Genomic DNA, 24,469 nt, shown 5'->3' on the forward strand with positions numbered 1-24,469 from the left:
AGTTACAGAGTAGCAACGAAAGTAATTTTATGGTTGGGGGTCACCACAACATGAGGAACTGTATTAAGGGGTCGCAGCATTAGGAAGGTTCAGAACCGCTGTTTTAGGCCCTCATTCATTACCTGATTATTCTTATTTTACTTATGACAGTAACAGAATTCATCTAGGTAGTTTTCTGGCGAATGACAGGTTAGGAGCCACAAGTTGAAGAGGGGGAGAGAATTCTTAGAGATGGCCGAGCTGTTGCCTGAGATGATGGTCTAATGCCTCAGGGAGAGACAAAAGCTATAAAAAATGCCCGAGGAGATACAGGACATTTTGGGGATTGGAAGATGGATCCCAGGATGGCATTCAGACTGTGACAAAATAACCTAACTCTTTTACAAATCTATGAAATTAACTCATTGAAGAGAGTGAATGAGAAGGGTACTGACCTAAATAAGTAACTTTGGAAATAAGTAGAGACTTGCAAGACTATAAAGACAAAGGAATTGCACGTAAGCACTTTATGAACTCTAGTTGAAAAAGTTATTTCTCATGAGGGTGAGGGTGCAGGTTGATGATTCTGAAACCACTATATGTATGTATACTGCACTGAATAATTAAGTAAACGGATAGTGGATGGTAGGAGCCAGGTTTCTCACTTGGGAATGGGAAGTTGCAGGTAAGCATGGGAAGGAATGATGCACATAGTAATGGATTACAGTTGAAGATACCAGTATGGATTCATGTTTAGCTTAATATAGATACAGATGGACACATACAGAAATATTTATAGATACGTGTGTAGACACAGGTTGGTATGTGCACATACATTTCTTTGCTCTGTCAGCTGAGAGGGCCTGGCATCAACACCACCCCAGTGGCAATGACCATACTGAGCAGCCAGCCCTTGGTTTCTGATACCTGTCTCTAACAGAAGGAACCAGGGCTCCTTGCAGAATGGCTGATTCCAGGGCTGGAGCAGGGATATACAAGATGAACCTGGAGCACCTGGTAGTGCTGGAAAGTAAGGCAGTGCTCACAGAACCCACAACCATGGAGGTTTGTCAAAGCTGCATAGGAGGTAGCGGAAAGAGTTTCCAGTGGCCAGAGCTGAAACAATTTGGGCACCAACATAAAATAGTAATGAAGTGTAACCCAAATTATAAAATAAATACTCATGACTCTAGACTGATAGAAATAAATAACTAAATGAAAGAGAACAGTCAAATCTGTGCAGAACAGTTGCAAATGATTTATGTATATATTCTGCCCTCAAGGAAGTGGATTACAACTTTGTCACTCTGCCAGTGCGGGGTTTGCATAGTGACTTCCTTCCAAAGAGTCTGGTATGGAAAGGGAGAAACCTGACAAATAGTACCTCAGCCTGGTGATCAAGGTCAACATCCACAGAGATAAGTCATGGTAGTCTTCCTCCTTGATGTTATGGGATGAGAATGGCACTTTGCCTCTGGGGTCTTCTTCCCAAAAAAAATGAATTCCAGGCAGGACAACTAAATGTAATGTAGTATTGTGGCATAGAAAAAGGACATTGGGCAAAACTAGGAAATCTGCATAAAGCATGGACTTTAATGAATAATAATGTATTGATGTTAGTTCATTCAATGTGACAAACATAATAAAAATGTAAGATATTAATAATAGAAACTGAGGATGAGATATATTGTAACTCTTGGTAGTAATGTCACACTTTTCTGTAAATCTAAAATTATTAAATATATTAAAAGACACTAAGATTCCAAAAGCATTGCAAGAAAGAGCCCCTGCCCACCACAACCTAGGAGCCTGGGGACCTCCATGTTACAAAACAGTGTTTTTGATTCGTGTTCTTGATGTTGGAGCTGAGTCATCCAGAACAGGTTCAACTATCCCCCACATACACTTCCACTCAAAGTAGTTCTCACTACATCTCAGGTTGAAACCAACTTTCTGGTATGTCTAGCCCCCAGGTTCTGTACATACTCTATCCTCCATTCAGTCTTCCTAATACAGTTTGGCCTTGGAGTCTCAATAGCCAAAATTCAGGTGGTATGAGGCAGCCTGTCCTCATTCCTTTTATCTCCTGGCAGAATCTCTGGCTCCTGGCTAGATACATCCATTTTTTAATATCTTATTTTGAAATATTTTTCGATGTTAAAAGTCGCAAAAATAATGCAGAGAGTTCTCAAATACCCTTCACTCAGCTTCCCCTAATATTAATGTATTACATAACACAAAACAATGATAAAAGCCAGGAAGTTAATATTCATACAATACCATTAACTCGTCTGCAGACCTTATTTGAATTTTGCTTTTTTTGGTAAATGTTCGTTTTCTGGCTCAGGATCCAATCCTGGATCCCACTTGGCACTTCGTTTCGTCCATTCTATGATAGTTCCTCAGTTTTCTGTCTTTCGTGACCTTGCTACTTTTGAAGCATGTTGGCCGGTTAGTTTGTACACTATCTTTCAGTTGGGTTCTCTGGTATTTTCTCCTTTTTTTAGATTGGGGTCATGTGTTTTGGGCAAGAATACCACAGAATAACATGCTCTTTCTAATCCATCATACCAAGAAGCACATGGTGTTGATCAGTCTTGTCACTGGTGATGTTCACTTTGATCTCTTAGGATGGTGTCTGCCAGGTTTCTCTACTGTACAGTTAATACTTTTGCCTTTATAGTAAGCATCTTGTGGAGAGATACTTTGGGACTATGCAAATACCCTATTTCTCATTGTACGTGTACCCACTAATTGTAGCATCCATCAGTGGTTCTCGACTGCAACAATTGTTCAATGATAATATGACAATTATTATATCATACATAGTGTTTGCCTTATGGTGACTTTGGTGTTGCCATCATTCTCTCTACATCTATTAATTGGAATCCTGCTCTAAGGAAGAACTGTCAAGTCAAGGTGCATTCATTTTTTATAATAACCATACAACAGCAATAATATGGATTCTAATAATAGTGGTACTACCTAGCGTTGTTATTATGACAACACCCTTCTGGGTTAGGTCATCCATCTGGGTTAGGTCAGCCAAGAGTTATCTTTTTTGGAGAACCTTTTCCAGCCTATCTGCATGGACTGAATAACCCTCTTTGCTCCTGTAACTTAAAGTTTGCCTTTCTCTCGTTGTCCTTCCCACCCTCTGTGGTAATTCTTGGTTTTCTCTCTCAAACACTAGACCTGTGGTCTCTTATTCCTGCATCTCCAGTTCTGTGCATAATGCTTATCACATCATAAGTGCTCAGAAGCCTGAATGAAACAATTTGTTTCTAGGGCCTTTATAACCCTGGTTCATCCTCCCCCATCATGCTACATTGTTCTGTTTCACATTCTTGTAGTAGCTCATGGGTAGCCCAGCCATGTTTTTGCCCCAAATGAAGTTTATGGGCAGCGATAAAAACTGAACCTTTTTCACAGGTGCTGCTGCTGGTCAGCCAGGTGTCCTGAGCGCCATCTCTCTACTCTTTTGAATATTTAACGCTTTGGATTCATCCCTAGTAAACATCATCTTGTTTGTTTTAGCCTGCATTTTCAGCCAGTGGAGACCTTTCTGATACCGAATTCTGTTTTTCAACCCATTTGCTATCTTTTCAGCTTTGTGCAATCTAAACATTTTTCTCCTCCCAAATAATTGATAACAGTGTAGGACCAAGAACAGAGAAACCCTGCTGGCATTCCTTGACTCTATTTAGGTGCAGTGGTTCAACCTGTAAGGAGTCTACACAACTGTCACTGGATTGATATTTCTATCAAATTCACATTTACTGTGGTCATCTTCTGAAATCAAAATAGACTGTCTCTGGTGTTCCTCACTATACCACAGAAAGGTAAGATTCTCTGAGAAAGTTCATTTGAAAAGATATGTTTTTTGTGACCTGTCATTGACACCTGGTTAATTTTTTCTTTCACTCATTCATTTACTAAGCATGTAACTATTGAACATCTGCTATATGACAGACGTTGTTCTAGGTGTAAGACTGTAGTGTGAACAGAATAGACAAGGCCCTGGCTTATGGATGAGCAAGCAAAGCAAAACATGAAGAAGATCATTTGAAACAGTTATAAAAGCTATGAAGAAAAAAAGTAGAATGGGCATTACCAGGAAAGGCCACAGTGAAGAGGTGATAGTTGAGCTAGGGTGCAGCCAAGAGAAGCTCTGGGGGAAGAGCAGGTGTAAACGCCCTGAGACAGGTGTGACCTTGGCATACTCAAAGAACAGAAGGGTGGTCAATGAGCTAGAACATGGTTATAACTTCCTGTTATTTGACAGATAGACTTCTCCTTGTTTCTAAAAAGCATCTAATCTTACGCTGAAAATTTGGTCTTGCTTGCTCCCATAGCTAGGAAAAAAGGTAGAACAGAATTGTAAGAAGAGAAATTAGCACATTCACTCAGGAACAAAGTATTATCTGAAACCAAAAACAGAGTATTGCAAATTGTGGATGCTCAAGGGTTGGTAAGAATGCCCCTATCTTTGCAAGTGTACATTTCTTTCCTAGAGTAGATACAATGATATGTCATAAGCAGGAAACCTAGCTGTACTGTAATGGGTTATTCTTGTAGATACATTAGTATCTTGTGTAAAATACTGAGAACATGGACTTGTTTTATTTATAGACTAAGAGATCCTTTGATTATTGGAGGCTTGGTATAAATCAGATTATGTACGTTGTTTTCTTAGTCTTTTCAATAGAGCATATTGGAAACTAAGGTTTGTTAGATGTATATCTAGAGTAACTATTAGTTTGGATTGTTGTGTTTTGATATTTGCAAATAATTATTTTCTTCGAGTTTTTGACTGATCCTTTTCAAATGGACTTAAGATTAAAATGTGCTAAACCCTTCCCTCATAACTCTCAGAGCAGTACGTGCTGAAAGCAGAGGGCTTCATACCTCTGTGTCATCTCTCACTTTTTTACTCTGTCTTAGAGTCAGCCAAGTGCATAGCATTCTTGGCATCAATAGCACAAGAGTATGAAAGGAAATGCTTAGAAGATGACTGGAATGTACAGTAAAAGTATCTGATTCTTGTTTATCTCTGAGTGTTAAATTTCAAAACATAGGAAATCCAGATGGTCCCTTATCCTGAACATTCTTTTAGATAGAAATTTAGGGGCCGGCCAAGTGGCACATCGGTTAAGAACTGAATTGGTATGCCAGAGGGCCCGGTTCGGATACCACATATGAGGGCCAGTGAAACTGCCCTCTACAGCTAAGATGCTGAACAACAGCTCGACCTGGAGCTGGGCTGTCGTGGGTCGCTGGCAACGGCATAGGTGGCAGTCCCCTGCTGCAGTGGACTGCCATAAGCTACCGTGTGTAGTCGGTAGCCAGCGTGAGTGGCCAGCAGCCACCGTGAACGGCCATCCAGAAGCCGGCGAGTGATCGGCCTCACCCGGGAAGAGTGCAATGATGGTGTCAACTTGGGCCAGTGAAGTGACATCCTCCACAACTAGACTGAAGAACAGAACAACAGCAACTTGTCTGTTCCCCTTCTCCCGATTCCCCAATAAATCCTTAAAAAAAAAGAAATTTAGAGAGAGGTAAGTTAAATCCTTTTAGTAAATTGAAAAGACGCATATTTTAAGGGGGGGGGGTTCAGAAGTAGATAGTATAATCAAGTATGGAGGCATGAATTGGCTGAAAGTGAATTGAGAACAGAGGAAGCCAAGAAGATAAAGTTTGTGTACATATCGGCGCAATATTAAGTAAGCTGAACTACATACAGAAAAATAATTTATACTGATTATTTGAATGTGACATAGTGTATGTTTATAAAGGCAATATAAGTCTCCACTTAAATAGTTATGTTTCCTTTCGTCAGGATACAAATTGTCCCATATATTGTATTATAGGTAAGCAAGCTCATGGCTTACATAGTATGGAAAGTTCTGTCAAGTTCAGAAAGAACAAGCAACTGAAAAAGTAAAAAAGATGGATTCCTTGCAACATGTTCACTTTCTTTCACTGTTACCCCAGGATCCAAATGTGTCCCTGCCCACCCATCACTCCATGAGCCTGCCGTGAACAGTGCTAACTCACTGACTCATACACTACTTGTCTGAGGACCGATGGGTGTGCTGGGTAATTAATAACAAGATAATAATGGAGTGAAAATTTTTGAAAAGCCAAATTATTACATAGTCCTAAAAATATAACTGAATATACTGGGAGCATATGCAGCACTTTCACAGTACTTCCCTAAAATGATAAGCCTACTATAGTCCTAGACTATATTCTAAAATCTGTTAGATGGCATTTAAATTTGTTTTTCTTATTAGATGAGAGTAGTAAATCTCTGCGTATTTACAAACTTGGCAGACTGGTATGTCTTCTTCAAGCTATCATAGACAGGCAAACAGCTTTTAAAAATTCACAACTAGATAGTTTTATCCCAAATAGCTGCTTAAATTTCAAAGTCAACTTGAGTTAGCCCTGCGCACGCTCAGAAAACTATAAATATGTGTATAGTGAATTTTTTTTGTTTTATGTAGTGCATGTATCATCTAAGTAGCATATGTTGATTTGAAAAATGTATATAAAGATGTATATGTTCATTGGGGAGGCTTATCTTTAGTTTCTAATTTTCTATGTGAACAGGTTTGACTTAAGTAATTTTTAAATGTATCTACAAGTTTCTCTTCATATATGATACATTTCATTTTATATAGCAATTGAGCTTCTGAAAAGTTGTTGAGATCTTGAACTTTTGTAAACTAAATTATTTTTAGATGTCCTAAAAGAGCTCTTTAAAAAAAATCACCCCTAATATATTTTTTTATGATTTTAGTGACCTCTTTATCATGTTTGCTTGAAGTAGTTTGCATCTGTGTATAATGCGTAAAGCACAGGATAGAACATCCCTAAGTCTGACACTCCAGAGTATCATCCCCAGCTCAGTGGGGTACCGTTTCCATTGGAAACCCGAGGAGAAGAAAGCTATGCTAGAAAATGTTTATTAAACATTTTACATAGTGTACGTATGGCGTTTTCTCCTAACAGGCAATCCTTGGAATCATTAGTAGACCTTATATCTTAATATAATCTCAGTGGAGTTTACAAATACATTCTCTAATAGACATAATATACATGAGTTTTAGGTTTGCAGACTAGCCGCCAGAAATCTGTGTCTTAAGTGGCTTCGTATAAATATGTGGCCACTAATACTATGTTTCCAGGACTTGGGCGGCAGTCAGAGTGTGGCGAGAGGGTCAGTACTTGAGGACTCTCCTTTGGTGAGTGGGAAGGCAGATGGGTACATTGGGAGTGGTAAAGGATAGCTAGAAAGAGGCCAGGAGGTGTAGGGGTGGGGGTGGGGAGCATAACACTTTGGGTCAGGAAGAGACCTTAGAGATCATGTTGTCTAATGCCATCATCTTATAGAAGGAAAGCAGAGATCCAGAAGGTCTGTGTGGCTGGTCCAAGGTCACATAGGTAGTGGCCAAGTACGACCTGGAATGCAGGCCTCTTGATTCCCAGCTCACTTTATACATGGGCCTGTGCCAACAGGAGCTGAGAAGTCCACATCCTGGGGCTCAGAGAGAGCGGGGGCTGTGAGGAAGGGCAGGGGGTTGGGGGAAGCTCCTGTATAAGGAACAGGTTTTACTTCCCTTGGAAGGAAGAGATGGCAGAACTAAGCAGAGAGGTCAGGACCCTAGCCAAATAGATGAGCATTCAAGTCAGAGTTCAGCCTAAGAATGGGAAATTGCCATCCGCAGTGGTGATGGTAGTAATTACACTTCTATTTTTTTGGATGCCGTTTATGTTCTAGGCATTGGGCTATGCATTTTGTTGTACATATCACTTAATTTTCATAGTAACCCCTGTAGAAAGGTGCTGTGTTCCCATTTTCACAGAAGACGATGCTGATATTGAGAGAGTTAAGTGACTCACAGAGCTTTCTCTGAGAGGGAGTGCCATAATTTGAACCTGTTTGTCTTAGCCAAATCTCTTGGATGTCTGCAGTTTTATGCTGCCAAGCCAGAATCACAGATTTTAAAAAAAGGCTGGGCAGAAGTGACAGAGGTCAGAGATGGGGCAAGGTGCACCATGGCAGGGTCCTGGAGGCTTACAGTGAAGGAATAGCATTTTTGTGGTGTCATCATTGGAGGCTACCTCTCCCAGCACAGCAGATAATGGAAGGAATTCCCTCCTGATTTCTGTGTTTACTCCCAAAGAGCTGAGTAAAGATGCCTCATTCTCTCTGCAGTGTGGCTGGACCTTTTATATGGTTTAGTGTGCACAGGAAACTGATACTAGGAGAGGATATCTTGGGCTCCTAAAACATAAAACATTTAATATGAGCCAGTAAGCAATTAATGGCAATACCGCATTTACTGTGCCAGAATCCACTGATACTGTGAAAGTAAGGCCACTACAAACATTTGCCATATCTAAGGAGTTCAGAGAACTGGGACGGTGAAGAATGGAATGAGGAATCATTATATATCTGTGGGTTACTAAAAACATCATGGATCTTTAGCCTAAAATGGCAGAGCTTAGGGGAGGGGGGAATTTGCACTCCCCCTTTATGGGGTAGGGAAGGAAAGCATTATTCATTGAGCATTTTATAGTGTTCCAGATATTAGGTGCTTTCCAGTCATCACAAATCCTACAAAGGAAATGCCTTCACTTCCTATGGATCGGGAAATTGAAGCTCAGAGAGCGATCATCTGCTGGGGGTCACTTAACTAGTAAATGGATTCAAACCTGGGCATGCCTGAACCCAAAGGCAAATGGAAGAGGAATTAGACTTAAATCTGAGTTGCCCCAGTAGCAAAGCCAGAACCAGTAGGTAGAATGTATAGTGAGGTTAATTTCACAGGTTAATCTAAAAGCACTTTCTTACAATAACCACTGTCCCAAAGTGAAACAAAGTTTAAAAAACGCACATGAAACAGCTTTACTGAGATACAATTTATATACTATAACGTGTTCTAAGCGTACAAATCTGAAGTGCCTTTTAAGGTAGCAAGTTTGCTGTCATTGGAAATATTTAAGTAGAAGAGACTGGACAATCTCCCAGTCAAGTACATAGTAATGTTCTGCTTCCATCTCTAGAAAAGTTGATGTTAAGTAACTCCAAGGCGGTTACACCTCCAGAGTGCTGAGCGGCTAGTCACAGAAGTGTTTTAAACTGTGATGGACGCATGGGAAAGGAAAGGCCCAGATGTTCCAGTCGTGCTTGTCATCTTACCTTTGGCTGCACATTAGGATTGCAGAGGAGCTTTAAAACACTGCAGACGTGAATGTGAGGGCCACCCCGGGGCCAGCTAAGTCAGCACCTCTAGGGGTGGGACCCAGAGGCTTGGAGAGGCTGCCCCATGTTATGCTACATCCTGCCAGCTGCCCCACTTCCTGCCTGTTGTTGCTTCTGAGCCCTCATGATGAATCTGCCATATCCGAGGTACTTCTGGTTTGGCAGTCACTGCGGCTGTCCTATGTCCAGCTCTTTCAAGATGTCTGAGGGCAGTGCTGGCAGTTTACCCAGAGATAGCTTGTTTCATGACCTTTTTAACCAGATGAACTTCTGTTTGTATCTAATTCATGTCCCCTGACATTTCTGCAGCGCTTTCAGATGAAAAGGTCCTTGAGAAAAGAGTTAGTGTAAATTCCATTCCACATCTGATCACTGTTTCTGCTTTCAGAATAATGATTTTACCCCCATTTGAAAGTTTTGTGTATCTTTTCTTCAGTTGTCAGGTCACTAAGTACTTTCTATCTTCTATACAGAATGTGTAGAGTTAACTGATCATAATGTGGTCCAGTGAAAATCTAGCCTGGGAGCCGGAAGGTCAGAACTGGTGGCCTTGGGGAGCCTATAAAAACCTCTCTGAACCTCAGTTTCTTTGCTTGTAAAATAAGACCAACAGTTCCTGTCTATGTGTCACTTTAAGAATCCAGTTAAAGAATGTGTGTGATAATGCCTTACGTGTGTGTGTGTGTGTGTGTGTGTGTGTTGCACTCCTGCTGTATGCCAGGTGCTGTAACAAACACGAATGAGTTATGACCCCTGCCCTGGAGAATCTTACAGGTTAGTGAAGGAGATATACTCAAAACCAGACATTGCAAAAGGGTGTGGAGGGGCAGAAATGCCCAGGATACTCTGGGAACCTCAAGGAACGATGAGAAAGACTGGGTATTGGCATAGAGGTTTCATTGAAGGCTTCCTACAGGTGGTCATGGAGGACAAAAGGCAAGTTAATGAGGTGAATCAGAGGAAGTTGAACATTCCAGGCAGAGGGAGCAGAGTGGGCAAAGGCTTGTAGGTGACAACCTGGAAGAGAGATATTATGATGCTAATAGGTGTTTTATTCAATTCTCACTTGCTTTTCCTGGGGAGGAATGACTTTTTTGTTTTAGTAGGATGTATTGAAGAGGATTTAAAGGAGGAAAGTAGGCAAGAGATAGAGGTTACAACAGGCATTCGTCTGTTTCCCTCTTTATTTGCCTGATTTTGTGTAGGTATTTAGGATGTAGAACAGGAATGAGGCTGAGTGCTTTACAAGTATGTGCATCATAAAAACTCATGATTAAAAAGAGCCCTCCGTCCCGGTCAGGTGCCGTGAATGTTTAACACGTGAGTTGGTGGGCGCTGAAGCATAGCAGTACTTACAGAAAGCCTCTATCAGAGGAAGCAGGCTGATTTGTATAAAGAAAGCCTTTTTAGCCCAGGAGGTCTGGACTGTAATTAAACCCAGAGATGGCCCAGGAACCATGCAGAGCACTGAGCAGGAGGAGCGTGTCAGTCTCGATTTTCCAGCCGGCAAAACCACAGCAGCAGCCCTTCACGGCTCTCCTTAAAGCAGCTGCCTCAGTTGGTTCACGTGTCTCAGCCTCGCCCTGTATTCTTCAGTGTTGCACGCTCATAGGAATCAAGAAATCACAAAGCCAGGTATCCAGTGGTGATTTCATTTCTTTTGCAATGGCCAGCGGAGGCAGGAGGTAGGCAGGGAATGTCAGGGGCGCAATAATTCTTGTGCTATATGCTTTTAGGCCATGAAATCGTCAGGCCTGTGCCTGATCCCACCAGACTTCCTCCTGGCAGAGAAACAGTCTGTGACCATACATTTCTAGTCCAGCAAATCCTATCAGAAGGCCAAATGACTCCTTCAGAAACCATGTGATCACCAGGGGCCTAATCTCTGGCCTCTTCTGTTGACACTGTCAACATGTGATGCTGAGGCCAGGAGACTGCGGGGCTTTTCATGGCTGCTTGAGTACTGAGCTATTTGTCGGAGCCTTTATCCCCCATGGCCTGTAAGTGTAAAGAAGAGATGTGCTGAGTGGAAAGAGCAGTAATGAGGTAGCCAGGAGGTCTGAGGTTTTCAGTTCCAGCTCTGCCTCAGACTGGCAACTTTGGCCCTGAGTAAGTCATCATCGGTGGGTCATAATTTCTCTCCTGTAAATGCAAAAGATTGGGTTTAGATCATCTCTGAGGTTCTCTCTAGATTTAAGCTGGCAGGAATCACTGTCGCTAACCTTACTCTAGCTGCGGCATTGCCTGAACCCCAGCTCTCATCTCTGCCCCTCTCCTTTGGTTCCCACTGTCTGTTTCATTCTCCCCTTTCCACCTTCCTGCCCTTGTCAGACTCCAGTCTTCCATGCAGCCTCTCTTTGTCTGGAGGGAACCCTTCGGTGCCAAGGGAGGGCTAGATTACCAGATAGGCAGACTACATATGTGTTTAGGGTACCTGCAAAGCAAAAGCACCGCTAGAAAATGTTTTCAAAAGAATTTGATATTCACTGCTTTGAAAAAATATCAAAGCAGTCATTGTGGGGAAAAAGCAGACTTTGCTGGACTTCCTTATTCTTATTTTATGGTTTGTTATTTTAGTTTCTGTTTGGAGGAATACTATAATCTTTTCAGTACTTAAGACCACTGAAGGGTTTTCATCTCCTACCTCTAAACTTCTCGGACTCGGCCTTTTCACTGAAGCCTCAAAGAGGTCGAGTCAAGCGTGCCGTTTGCTCTGTGCCCTTTTCTCTGCATGAGCCACGTGTGCACTTATTTTAGCGCAGTAACTTGTATCTCTATAGCACCGGCGCCCTCAGAGCCGTCCATTTTACTGTATACTTTCCAGTCGAACATTTCCATGGTGGAGGTTAGGCCCTGGAACTGGGGTAGGTCAGGAAGAGAGACACAAGAATGTAAGACACCCTCCCCCTTTCCCTCCCAGAGTTTACAGTCAAATCAGAGACATAGTTATTCTCCACAATGATTAAATGCCAAAAACGGCAGTAAGTATGCGAAAAGAGTTCTGTAGGAATTCAAGAGGCAGCAGCTTCCGGAGGAAGGTGCTCCCTGCCGAAGGACCTTGACAGAAAGGTGGTGGAGAGTTTTACCATATTAATAAAATGTGCGTATCTGAATGGTCTGTTACTTTATTTCTAAGTTCTAAATCCCATGATTGTGGGCTGTGGGCTGCTACTCATTCTGAGAGCCTCCTGAAACTGGTTTCTCCCAGCCTCAGGCACTCTGTTTCTGTTCCTCCATATCTCCCCTGCCTTGGTGTTGGTCCTTTGAGCCTGCCCCTCCTGATAAGCTGCTGTAGCCACTGAGAGGAGACACCAAGTTGAGTCCCCTGGGCCCACAGAATAAGAGGGCATTTTTCTAGTGGACTTTGTTTGTGTGGTTTCCTAGGGGAACATATGGCTTTTGCATAGGCCCTGAGTCGTCCCCCAGTTCCTTCTTTTCACCACAATCTGGTTAAGCCCATGTCCTTGTCGTCGTCAGCATCATCAAAGTTAAATACATGTATTATCATGTGACAGGCACTGGACTAAATGCAGTACGTGTATAGATTCATTACATCCTCACCACAGCCTCTGAGATAAGTGCCTTTTTTTTTTTTCCATCTTACTGGTGAGGAAAGGAAGGGACAGAGATGTTAAATAATCTGCCTGCAGGTTATACAGCTAATAAATGGCAGAGCCCTGATTTTCACTCTGGCAATGTGATTTCTGAGGCCAGGCTCTTAACCGTTCCTCTGGACTACGACTTCTAAAGAGCTGGGTGCTGTGCAGGGCTAGGGACGCACAGGGGAAGTAGTATCGCTTTGTGTTTCAGGAGAACTGATTCTGAGCTGCTTTCCATCAAGATGAAAATGGCTTGAATTATTAACAAGAAGAAATTCCAGAAAGGCTTCCTCTTAAATATGTTTCTCTGTAATGCCATCGTTTTAATTCTCCTCATCAATTGTTTTGCCCTGTGTTTGATCAAAATAAAAGTTGTCTGATACGGATGGATGCCTTTTCAGTGAGGTACACAGTATCACATCGCCAAGGGTAATTTCTGCTCAGGTGACACTGTTCTCACCACTGACAGAAATGGCAGGGTTAGCCAGAAAGGATCGTATTAGGTGTCTGATCTCCTCTCACTCCACAAGCAAGCACAGTTCCATGCATTGAAGTATGTCTTCTCAGAATTCTGGTGTTGTTGATTGGTTTACTTTAAGAAGGAGGGTTTCCTTCAGAAAGTTAAACATTATTTCCTTTTTGCAGGGGAGGGGAGGGGGGTGGGGGGGAGAGGGGTTGTTTTGGAGTGTTTGTTGATGTTCATAACTATGGTGATAACCATGATTCATAAAAAGGAGTCTCTTATTTTATGAACATTTCAATCTGTTACTTCCCTTGGAGTTCTTAAGACCAATTTGATGCCTTGAGTTGAGCCCAGAAATTTTATAGTTAGCTCTGAATTGATTTCTTCCAAAACATAAGTATACTTTTAAGATTCTGTTAATAACTCCGGTATCTTAACATCCGCTTGTCATTTTATTGATTCAAGTGGCCTGGGAGGCTCCGATTACTCATTGGGTTTTTTTCCTGAGAATAATTATCATCATGGAATTCCCAGTTTAGCCTGAGACCACCCAATTTCGGCCTCTTCAGGATTCAAGCCTGTTGCTGTTACTCCAAGGACAAACCAGAGAAGTTAGGTCCTAAAGAGTTAAAGTGAGGGTGCAGGATGAAAACTTAACAGTAGAGATATCTTTCTGAGCATTCTGGAAGGACCTCTCTTACCCCCCCCCCCCCCCCCATACTACTGTCCGAGCTAATGGCATCTACCCTTAGCTTGGTTCCTGCAGGGATCTGGAATCCCCAGGCTAAGCTGCGGTTTTCATCACAGCTATAAATGACCATCTGAACACCGGGAAATTTGAGAAAGTTAGACCTTCAGCTTTTCTTTGGAGTTAATGGAGCATCCTGTAGTTGAACAGATGTGTTTTTCAGAGGTATCAGTTGCCCGTTGGTCAGAGTCCTGGGCTGTGGGTCAGGCCTGGGAAAGAAATGAAGGAAGGAAGGAAGTAAAATGAAATGAGTTCACTCACTTTTCTTCCTTAAACAGACTCTGCAGGGATCCAAAATGTAGGTCAGGGGCCTCTGAACTCAGCGAGCTAGCTTGTCCTCTACCGGGAGCTCTGTTGACCACTCCTGCAGTGCCCAGACCCTGCAAAGCTGCAGGAAAGGATATGGATGCCTTAGCATCCCAGGTCTAGAATCATGACTTCGTGGAAAGCACTTATGTTTTATTATCAGAAGACCTGGGTTTGAGTGCCCTTGCCACCACTGTTAATTAGCTCAGAAATCTTGGGCAACGAATTGCAGCTCTTTTTTTTTTTTTTTTTTTTAAGATTTTATTGGGGAATTGGGGGAGAGGAACAGCGTTGGGGAATTGGAGAAGGGGAACAGACAAGTCCTTTTGTTCTTCAGTCTAGTTGTGGAGGACATCGCTTCACTGGCCCATGTTGGTATTATCATGGCGCTCTTCCCGGGTGAGGCAGTCGCTCACTGTGGACGGCTGCTGGCGGCTGCTCATGAAAGCTCACGAAAGCTCACGCCCGCTGCCGGCTATCCCCACTGCAGCTTATGCCATCGCCGGCGACTCACAGCAGCCCAGCTCCAGGTCAAGCTGTTGTTCACCATCTTAGCTGTAGAGGAGGGTGCAGCGTCACTGGCCCTCATGTGGAATCTGAACCGGGGCCCTGCTGCTCAGAGCTGGCATCCCAAGACAACTTTTTTTATTAATTATTTTTTATTATGAAATACCAAGACAACTCTTAACCAACGTGCCACTCTGCCAGACCTGGAGTTGCAACTCTTGAACACAGCTTGATCCCCTAATTTCAGGTTGATGGTAACACTTATTTCACATGATTGTTGTGAAGATGAATGAAAGTCACTTTATTAGCTGTTTGGTATCCTTGCTGTTATGATTCTACCTGTGGCTGGCTTTTTCAGTGGCAAGCAAATAGCTAGCTAGCTACCTGAATTTTTATGTAGAAACACTTCATTGAAGGTTTTTAATGACGCTTTTATAAAGGATTGATAGTGTAAAGTATTTGGCTGTAAAAATGGGGAAGAATTATAAAAAATAGTACCCTTCAGGTTTGTTTTAGCACACACAAAGAAATCATCCTAAGGGTTAAGTGTTCACCTTTGTCATTTGGCTTCTATAATATTAGGAGGAAACTTTGCAGGTGGTTAATGATCCCCACAGGTCAAAAACCTATTTCCATGTGCTAAGCCACCAGTCATATTTTTGGCAGGGCTGTTTCTCTATTGAATGTATTTTAGATGAATTGTTTCTTTCTAAGAATTCACACAGAAATGAGATCCCATGTTCTGGACTACCTTCCCAGGAACTTGGTGGAATGGGGTGTACTCATATCTCCACCCACGGTCAAGTAAGAACAAACAGATTATTTTCGTTTCCTTCTCACCACGTTTTTGCGTATGTATATCTTCAGTAAATAGTCACTAAAAACTGTGAGATATATGAGCCAAGGAGGTCTACCCGCTCTTGAGGTCTGCGGGGGCCCATGAATAACCCCTTCTCCATTCCTGAATTAAAAAGCAGTTGAGAGAGATAAAGGAGTCAAGCTGATGGACAGCGAAGTATCATCTGCATTACTGAAAATGCTTTTTTGGAGAATGTGGCTTTGGGTCTGCCGCCAAATGGGCCTTCTGAAATTTCATCCTTGAATCAGATAGATTTACACAGTCTTTCCCTGGCATAGCAGGACAGCAAAAGCTGGCAAGCAGCAGGGAAAGCCTACCACCTAACAGAAGAGGAGTCTGGAATTCACCATCTCTGCAGACAGGCGGATCCCAAAGCGAGGCAGGAAGGAGGAGGAGGAGATGGAAAGAGAGGCCTGGTCCTGTTACTGGGGGATTCTCTCCAGGTTGTAACATGAGAGTGAATAAAAGTTCTCTTTCCACACCTGCTACGGGGTCTTCAAAGGTGGATCAGACCTGGCCCTACTCACAGGGACGTTGAATAAGCCAGGGAGATAAGGCATACAGCTCTCATTGCCTTGCTGTGCCCTTCTACTCAGCTTGAGGTAAAGCTTGAAATGGGGAGTAGAAGCACATTCTATGTGGTTGCCACGTTTCCTCCTGGTGTTTTATCCGTTTTCACTTCTGGCTCCCTTCCTACATCTGAAGCTCCTTTCAAGCACCACTTTTAGGTTTTAAAAAATTAATCCTATGGTATTAAAAAACGAGAGGAACAATATCTCTTCATAGAAAAATGCCGAATGGTACTACTGCCTGCCACATAGCTGGTGATGTATTTAAACTTAGCCTAAAGGCAAATTTTGCCCTAAATTTAAGCAGGATATAGAGTATGGCGACATTCGGCTCAAACAGAAGCAAATGCACTCCAGTTTGCTGAAGAACAGAATAAAGTAAAGTCACTGTCATCACTGTTGGGAATTTATGATATTATGACTGTTATTACTGTGATTAGTTTAATAGCTTTGGAAATTGAATCGTAGCACTTAACTGACAGGACCCCACAACCCCACCTCCCACCCAGCTTCTTTTTTCTGCTTTCCCCGACTTGTGTGCCCTTTGGGAAGAACAGAATCTTACAGATTTTAAGTAGACCACAACCTTTTCGTTGGTGTTCTCAGCCAAACTTTTGGGATATGGTTGTCAACCAGGACCTGGGGTATGGCTTTCTTCAGAAAAACCTGCCCGTGTGTGGAGCCAGTTGCGATAGCCACTCTGTGTTGTTCCCAGCTGGGCTCAGGAGTAAGACCAGTCCATGCAGACGCATTTGTAGTAGCCGCTGGATAAGAACCAGAATGACGACTCCAGGAGTAAAGGGTCACAGTTCTGACCTGCTGAGCCATCTCAGCTCAGCCTTGCTGGCCAGGGCTCCCAAGCTACATTCCAACCTGTCAGGCTCGTTTGCAGATCTGTGGGGGCTCATGTAGAAAGGGGCAGGTCTGGGTGAAACCCAGGAATCCAGATTGGTAATAGGTACCCCAGCTCATCTTGATTCAGATGTTACTTTAGAAGAAATACAGAAGAGTGGGTAACTCAAGCGCCTGTGTACAAACCTGTCAACATTTATGTGTGCGGAGAGGCTGTTGGGATCTGTCACATTCAGAACACAGGGTCCCAAAGGGCTTCTGGGCCCTTCAGGTGTGGAGCTTCCTGTCTTCCACTGTGTCTTTATGCACAAGTGCCAGCAGCCTTCACTCCCTTTCGTTCCTAACTGCCAAGGATGTGCATGAACAAGAAAAATAAATACCAAAGATCAGACAAGTCCTATGTGAAATTTTGTTTTGGAACTTGCAAGCTAAACACTCAGAGGCCAAAAAACATATATCTTTTCTCTTCCCTGCCCCGGCCTGACGTAACCTCACTCTTAACTTACATCACCCCATTAAAATTTTTGTTAGCCTTTCCTCACATTTTTTTTCTTTTGCTTATCTTCAAGTGTTTTCATCGTTTCCAGCTCTGAGTCAGTCTCTAGCCTTTTGAGGTCACTTTTTCTCTTGAATAGTTGAATTATTAAAAATAAGCACGACACAGATTTATAGAGGAGTGGAGGAGGAAAAAACGGTAAGGCTCTGCAAGGCAAGTCACAGAATGTTAAAGCATCAAAGGACCTTAGAGATCTTAAACTCCAAGGGCATGTTTTCTTCCTATAGAACTCACTTAAACTTATGACTGAAAATATACTCAACTTGTATTATTAGTCATCCTCACACATGATTGCCCTGTTTCTAAATTGCAGATAATTTATGAGCAGGAACTTTGATATAACTCCAGATTGTGGTCTTAGGGCCCAAACAAAAAAAAGGTCCCAAATAAATATTTGATAGAGCAGTTTGAAGAATTTATTCTATAAACATTTATTGCGTATCTTTTGTGTACCAGGCAATTAGAATCTGACTGCTAGATGACAAATATGAAATGATCAATAAGACACAGTTTCTCCTCTGGAATAGCTCACAGTGTGTTGGGTAAACAATGATATTTTAATGATTACCCTAATGAATTGTGAATAAAGCAGTGTGGGGACTCAGCTACTCTGAGCAGCGGACTCTTCCTTGGGGTGGGGATGGGAGGCAAATGGCTTCCTTTGAAGGATATACTTGAGTTTAGACTTTTAAGTGTGAACTGAACCTTAGAGTTTTACATCAGGAAACCACAATCTAATACAGCCCTCTCATTTTATAGATAAGGAACCTGAGACCTGGAGATTTGAATTGTCATTGTTAGGATCCAACAGCTAGCTAGTCAACGTCAGAACCAGAGTTCCAACAGAACTTTACTGTTTCTTCCAGAAATAGAACTTTGGATACTTAGAGAAATAGTCGTTTTGGGGAAAGGATATTGATTCTGAATATGGTTTCTTCTGGAACAACCTGATGTTTTTAGAGTCAAGTTTATCATAAACCTGTCTTGGAAGGATTAATTAACTGTTAAATTATCTTTTGTATGAGCCTAAAGTAACAGCTCCCCTGGCACATGGATTAGCTACATTATTTTAATATTTTATAACAAAAAGAGTAAAAGGCAGGGCAGCCTGGAAACTTGCTAATTGAAATAGTTAGTGGCCCCTAGGTAATCTAGGAGATATAAATCATTGCACCAAATATACCAGAAGGTCACATAATATAATTAGGCAGATAAAAGAAGGGATTAAAGAATCTTCTTCATTAGTTTTCCAAGTGTAGTTCCTCGTACCTAATAGAAATTTAATAAATGGCACTGAATTATTTGAATGTTGAACCCTATTTTAAACATTTTCTAGAAAATTATTAAACTATCACTATACTTTTTTGATTTTTAATTCTTATTATAAATAAGAATTGGTTAGATGAGTGATCTTTTGACCTTACAAAGGTGCCTAAAATTTCTCTTCCTATAAAGTTTATTCCTAAATTTTTAGCCATATGTCCACAAAGCACTTATACTTTAATTTTATCATATCATTTGTAATTCTTGATTGGTAGAATTAAGTCAGATAATCTAATACCTTCATCAAGAACACTTGAATGCCTTCCTTCCTTATATTTCTCTAAAATGATCACCTGGACAGCCTGCAAAATGTTGTATGTGTGTGTGTATTTAGTTTTGCTTCCTGGTATATCAATTTTTAGCTCTGATTTTATGAGGATGTTGCCTAATACTTCTAAGATTTTTTTTTTCACTTGTAAAATTAGAGAAATAATTTCCCGTAAGGAGTTGTACCAAATAAATGAAATAGTCCTTGTAAACCTCTCTCCCAGTTACTGGCACATACTTGAATTCTCAGTAAATTATAGCTTGAATTATTTTGCTGCATTTCCTATGAATATGTTATAAAGCATTAAGAATAGTCACAAAGAAAACCCGCTTGGTATTGAGAAAATCACCTCCTTCTTTCCAAAACATAATAAGAGTGTGATAAATATCCTGCCCCTGTCTTTATTCTTTTGGGGTTCTGGTGAACATTTTTTGCAGCAGCAGGTTTTAATGATTAATTTAGAGGCCTGAACCTAAGGATTATTGACTAAGATAAAAACCACAGGCCCCAAGAGTCAGTAGATATTGATGTTGGTTGAGAGCCAGTGGATGAATGCTGTTTAACATATTAAATATTAAATACAGAATCATTTGGTTTGGTGAGTGTTGCTAATACTGCCAATTAAAGTATCCACTTTGATTTACAGAAGTTTACTTTTATCTGGATACAGTACATTTCACCTGACAGTTGCTGTATTAATAATGATAAAGTACTGTTAACAGTTCAAATAATTTGCTAAAATTCTGTGTGAATTCAATGAGAAAAATGAAAATAACTGTCTTTTTTTTTTTAAGATTTTTATTGGGGAATTGGGGGAAGGGGAACAGACAAGTTGCTGTCCTTTTGTTGTTCTTCAGTCTAGTTGTGGAGGACATTGCTTCATTGGCCCAAGTTGGCACCATCATTGCGCTCTTCCCGGGCGAGGCAGATCAGTCACCGGCTTCTGGACCGCCGCTCACACTGGCTGCTGGCTACATACGGTAGCCCATGGCAACCCACTGCCACAGGGGCTGCAGCCTATGCCGTCGCCGGCGACTCACTGCAGCCCAGCTCCAGGTTGAGCTGTTATTCAGCATCTTAGCTGTGGAGGGCAGTGTCTCTGGCCCTCATATGTGGGATCCGAACTGGGGTCCTCTGGCGTCCCACGCCAGTTCTTAACCATCACGCCACTTGGCCAGCCCAAAAATAACTGTATTTTAAATGCTTATATTTTCTTTTGGGTGGCTAAATTTGCATCTTTAATATTACCTTGAATGCTTGTAATTTTAAAACACTATACATTATGTTTTAAATATAAAACTAAAACAATAGAAATTTTGTGGAAATGTGGGCATCCCTCCCCTTCATTTTCTGTAATTTCCAAAATATCATTTAAAACTCCCACTTTAAAGGCCTACAATTTTCTAAAATACAAACATTCCTGATTGTATCACCTTAAACCTGTATTGCCTGTTGTTGGTTTCATATCTACCACTGGCAATAAGTTTTTAAAATCATACTTAGTGTGTTACATCTTCCAGAATTCTGCTGATGTGTCTTTCTGAAGCAGGCAACCTACATTTTATCACTTTCCAAAAGTTTCTGAAAAGTGGAAGTTTTGGAATGAGACCAAATCAGAAACTTTCAGGCTTCAGAGAATATTTTTAGACAAGCAATCCAAAAATGCCAGTTTTAAAACTTTCACAAATCACAGCAGTAGCTAACTCAGGTAGCCTTTATTGTGTGCTAAGAGTCGTTTTAAGAGCTTGTACATGTTAGCTCATTCAATCCTCACAACAACTCTATGAGGAAGCTACTACTACCACCACCGCCATTTCATAGATCAGATAACTTGCCTAGTTACACAGCTCATAACTTGGAAAGTCAAGAGTTGAACCCAGGGCCGGCTGAGTGGCGCGTTGGTTAAGAACTGGCTTGGGATGCCAGAGGGCCCCGGTTTGGATCCCACATATGAGGGCCAGTGACACAGTGACAGTCACAGCTAAGATGCTGAACAACAGCTTGACCTGGAGCTGGGCTGCAGTGGGTCGCCGGCGACAGCGTAGGCTGCAGTCCCCTGCTGCAGTGGGTTGCCATGGGCTACCGTGTGTAGCCAGCAGCCAGCGTGAGCAGCCAGCAGCCACTGTGAGTGGCCGTCCAGAAGCCGGTGACTGATGTGCCTCGCCCGGGAAGAGTGCAATGATGGTGCCAACTTGGGCCAGTGAAGCAACATCCTTCACAACTAGACTGAAGAATAAAACAACAGCAACTTGTCTGTTCCCCTGATTCCCCAGCGCTGTTCCCCTCCCCCAATTCCCCAATAAAATATTTTTTTTTAAATAAAAGAGTTGAACCCAGTCTGGCCCTAGGGTTTGGTCTCATAATTAATTATTACACAAAGGGCTAACTGTAGACCCAGCTTCCACAAACTTCCACAGATTTATAAGTATGATATCCATTTAAGTAACATTCTGAAAAACCTTATTTTTCAGTTTTCTAAAATACAGTTTTCTGGCACTTAAGAGATCTAAATTATTTTAAGTGATATATTGGCTATGAGCAGATGTGTTAAGAGGAGTTGTGCTATGTATTGATATTGCTGACAATTTCACTAAGCCTAGCTTTCTCAGCATTTTTAGCCCAAAAAGGGACATGGATACATTATGTAGTCTGCTTTCCTTCTTTTCCCAGTTTACAAATGAGAGGAATTCTTCCATGAGTCCCCCAGACAAAGTTAGTCATTTCCTGCTTTGTGATCCCACTGCACTTTGTTCATACTCTATATTTTAAGTGAATACTATTTTGTAATTAATCTGTTTATATGTCACTTCTTTCCATCCCCCACCCTTGCCTCCAAGTGAATTCTTCAAGAGCTGGAACCAGGTCTGATTTATTTTTGTCTCCCACCAGCCTGGTGACAAATGGATGAATCATATTGCCTGGAGAGGTTAAGGGACTTGCCCAGATTGGCAGACCTGAAATGTGAACGGCTTGCCTAACTCCCAGTTTTGTACTTAGTATCACTCACGTGCTGCCAGAGATGTTTTCAAGTGATTTGGATGTTTGCTAAGGATTTAGGACACAATTTTCATATTTTGTGCCTCTAGACTAACTCATTTATAAAACAATATTAATAATAGTGTTGGTGATGAAGATGGTGGTGTTGATGCAGTCATCATCCTGTATCATTTTGAGGATCAAACGAAATGATAATACTGTGAAAGCTTTGGAACTGCTAAAACCCCTCCTACAAGGATGTATATTGCTGTTCCTCTAGTCTGTTATTATTTATGTGCAATTTACAGAGTATTTTCACTCTCAGTATCTCGCTTACTGTTTATTACACCTCTGTGAAATAGACGATCTCATTGCTGTTTCACAGATGAGGGAACTGAGGCTGAGAGAGGAAGCACTTCAGCTACAATCGCAAGAAGCTGAAGGCAAGCCTGATCTCCTACACTTTCCAACACAGCCACCAAAACTAGGCTGTAGAGCAGTCCCTCAAAGTGTGTCATCATCCTCCTGAAGCCTCCAGGAGTGAGCCCAAAAGAGAGACCCACAGGAGAGGTGAGAGCTCGGCTCTTTCTTCTAAGACCAGGGCCATTATACATGTCGAAATCCTAGTCAGATTTTTTTATTTTATCACGTTGCGCAGGGTCTGGGCACAGAGAGCTTTACAAGATAAGGTAAGCAGTTTAATTTTCAAGTGGCCAACCAGCAGCAGCACTGTGGGTTGTGTGGGTCCAGGCGGGAGGAGGCTAACCCCTCCATTGCTTTTGTCTTGATGGGGAATTCTTACCACGACTCTCAGAGGAAATGAAGGATGATAAATCCAGCTGCCGCTTCCTGTTTCTATAATTCTGAGATTTTTTTTTTTGAAGGGTAGGATGCTTTATTTTTAAACCAGTGGAAAATACCCTTAACCTGTTCCTTGTTAGTATTTTCTTATAAACTAGATGTACTCACTTAGGCTTATAAATAGTGTGTGTGTGTGTGTGTGTATCTCAAATTCCCATGATGCTGCCTGGGCTGGCTTACTCTGTTTTTCAACAACAGAAAGAAAACCAATTAAGGCAGATTTTACTGGGCAGGAAGCTCTATATGAGACTGATGACAGTCTCTGATTTATAGGAGGCCTGTAATTTATATCATTGGTGTTACCTTCTCTGATCGCTGGTGCGATTCTGGTCTGGTTTTCCTTCTGCTTGGGTTATTAGTGAATAAAATCCTGAGTCATTTCAGCAGCACACTACCTCCTCACATGCTATAGTTTATGGAAAGTAGCCACGAAGTATAGATTACTAGGATGCAGCTTGGTGGGTTTGGTTGTTTAACCAGTGGCTCCATAATTAAAAGTAATAAGTAGAAATATTTTCTGTAATGCCAATTTTTTTTTCATTGCTAATTTAAGAGGCAGAGAATGTGTATGGGGTCACCAATGGTGCATCCTTTCAAAAGCACTAAAGGAAACTTATTTGGCCAAGTAGAATTATAAGAATATAGTAAAAATAGGCCATCCCCTCACTGAGTAGGAATCGTAGGTCTGATTTAAGTCCCGTAGCCCCTCCTTTAATAGTCCTAAAATCATAGCTGTGGCAGTACTCTGTGCACATATTTTGCACTTATGAATTGGCTAGCCCAAGTCATTTACTCTTTAAGAATTACAGTTACAGTTTATAATAAATGAATTCATACTAATAAAAGGAAATTTCCATAACCTAAATGTAAAGAAGAGCTTATACTGAATATGTGGTCTGACTTTGTTTACTTCTTTTTTTTTTTTTAATAAAGATTTCATTGGGGGGCCAGCCGAGGGGCACATTGGTTAAGAGCTGGCTTGGGACGCCAGCTCTGTGCAGCAAGGCCTCAGTTCGGATCTCACATGAGGGCCAGTGAGACTGCCCTCTACAGCTAAGATGGTGAACAACAACTCGACCTGGAGCTGGGCTGCCTTGAGTCTCCGGCGATGGCTAGGTTGCAGCCTCTGCTGCAGTGGGCTGCCATAAGCTGCCGTGTGTGGCCAGCAGCCAGTGTGAGCGGCTGGCAGCCGGTGTGAGCTGCCAAGAGCCTCCGTGAGTGGCCGTCCAGAGACCGGAGACTGATCTGCCTCGCCCGGGAAGAGCACAATGATAATACCAACATGGGCCAGTGAAGCAACGTCCTCCACAACTAGACTGAAGAACAAAA

General features: G+C 41.9%; 1 protein-coding gene across 7 annotated transcripts in view; it reads left to right on the forward strand.

Annotated features, from left to right (window-relative positions):
• The window catches only part of LRRC8D (leucine rich repeat containing 8 VRAC subunit D), a 125,125-nt gene that overhangs the window by 71,017 nt on the left and 29,639 nt on the right, over nt 1–24,469 (forward strand). Inside the window, exon 1 of one of the 7 annotated variants that reach the window (XM_019661798.1) lies at nt 22,706–22,849. The exons of the other annotated variants lie outside the window; for them this stretch is intronic. The gene's annotated coding sequence lies outside the window, so the exon portion shown is untranslated. Of the gene's footprint in view, nt 1–22,705; nt 22,850–24,469 lie in introns of those variants that run through there. 7 annotated transcript variants of the gene reach the window in all.

This window comes from Hipposideros armiger, unplaced genomic scaffold (assembly GCF_001890085.2).
Source record: "Hipposideros armiger isolate ML-2016 unplaced genomic scaffold, ASM189008v1 scaffold_361, whole genome shotgun sequence".
Classification (NCBI taxonomy): Eukaryota; Metazoa; Chordata; class Mammalia; order Chiroptera; family Hipposideridae; genus Hipposideros; species Hipposideros armiger.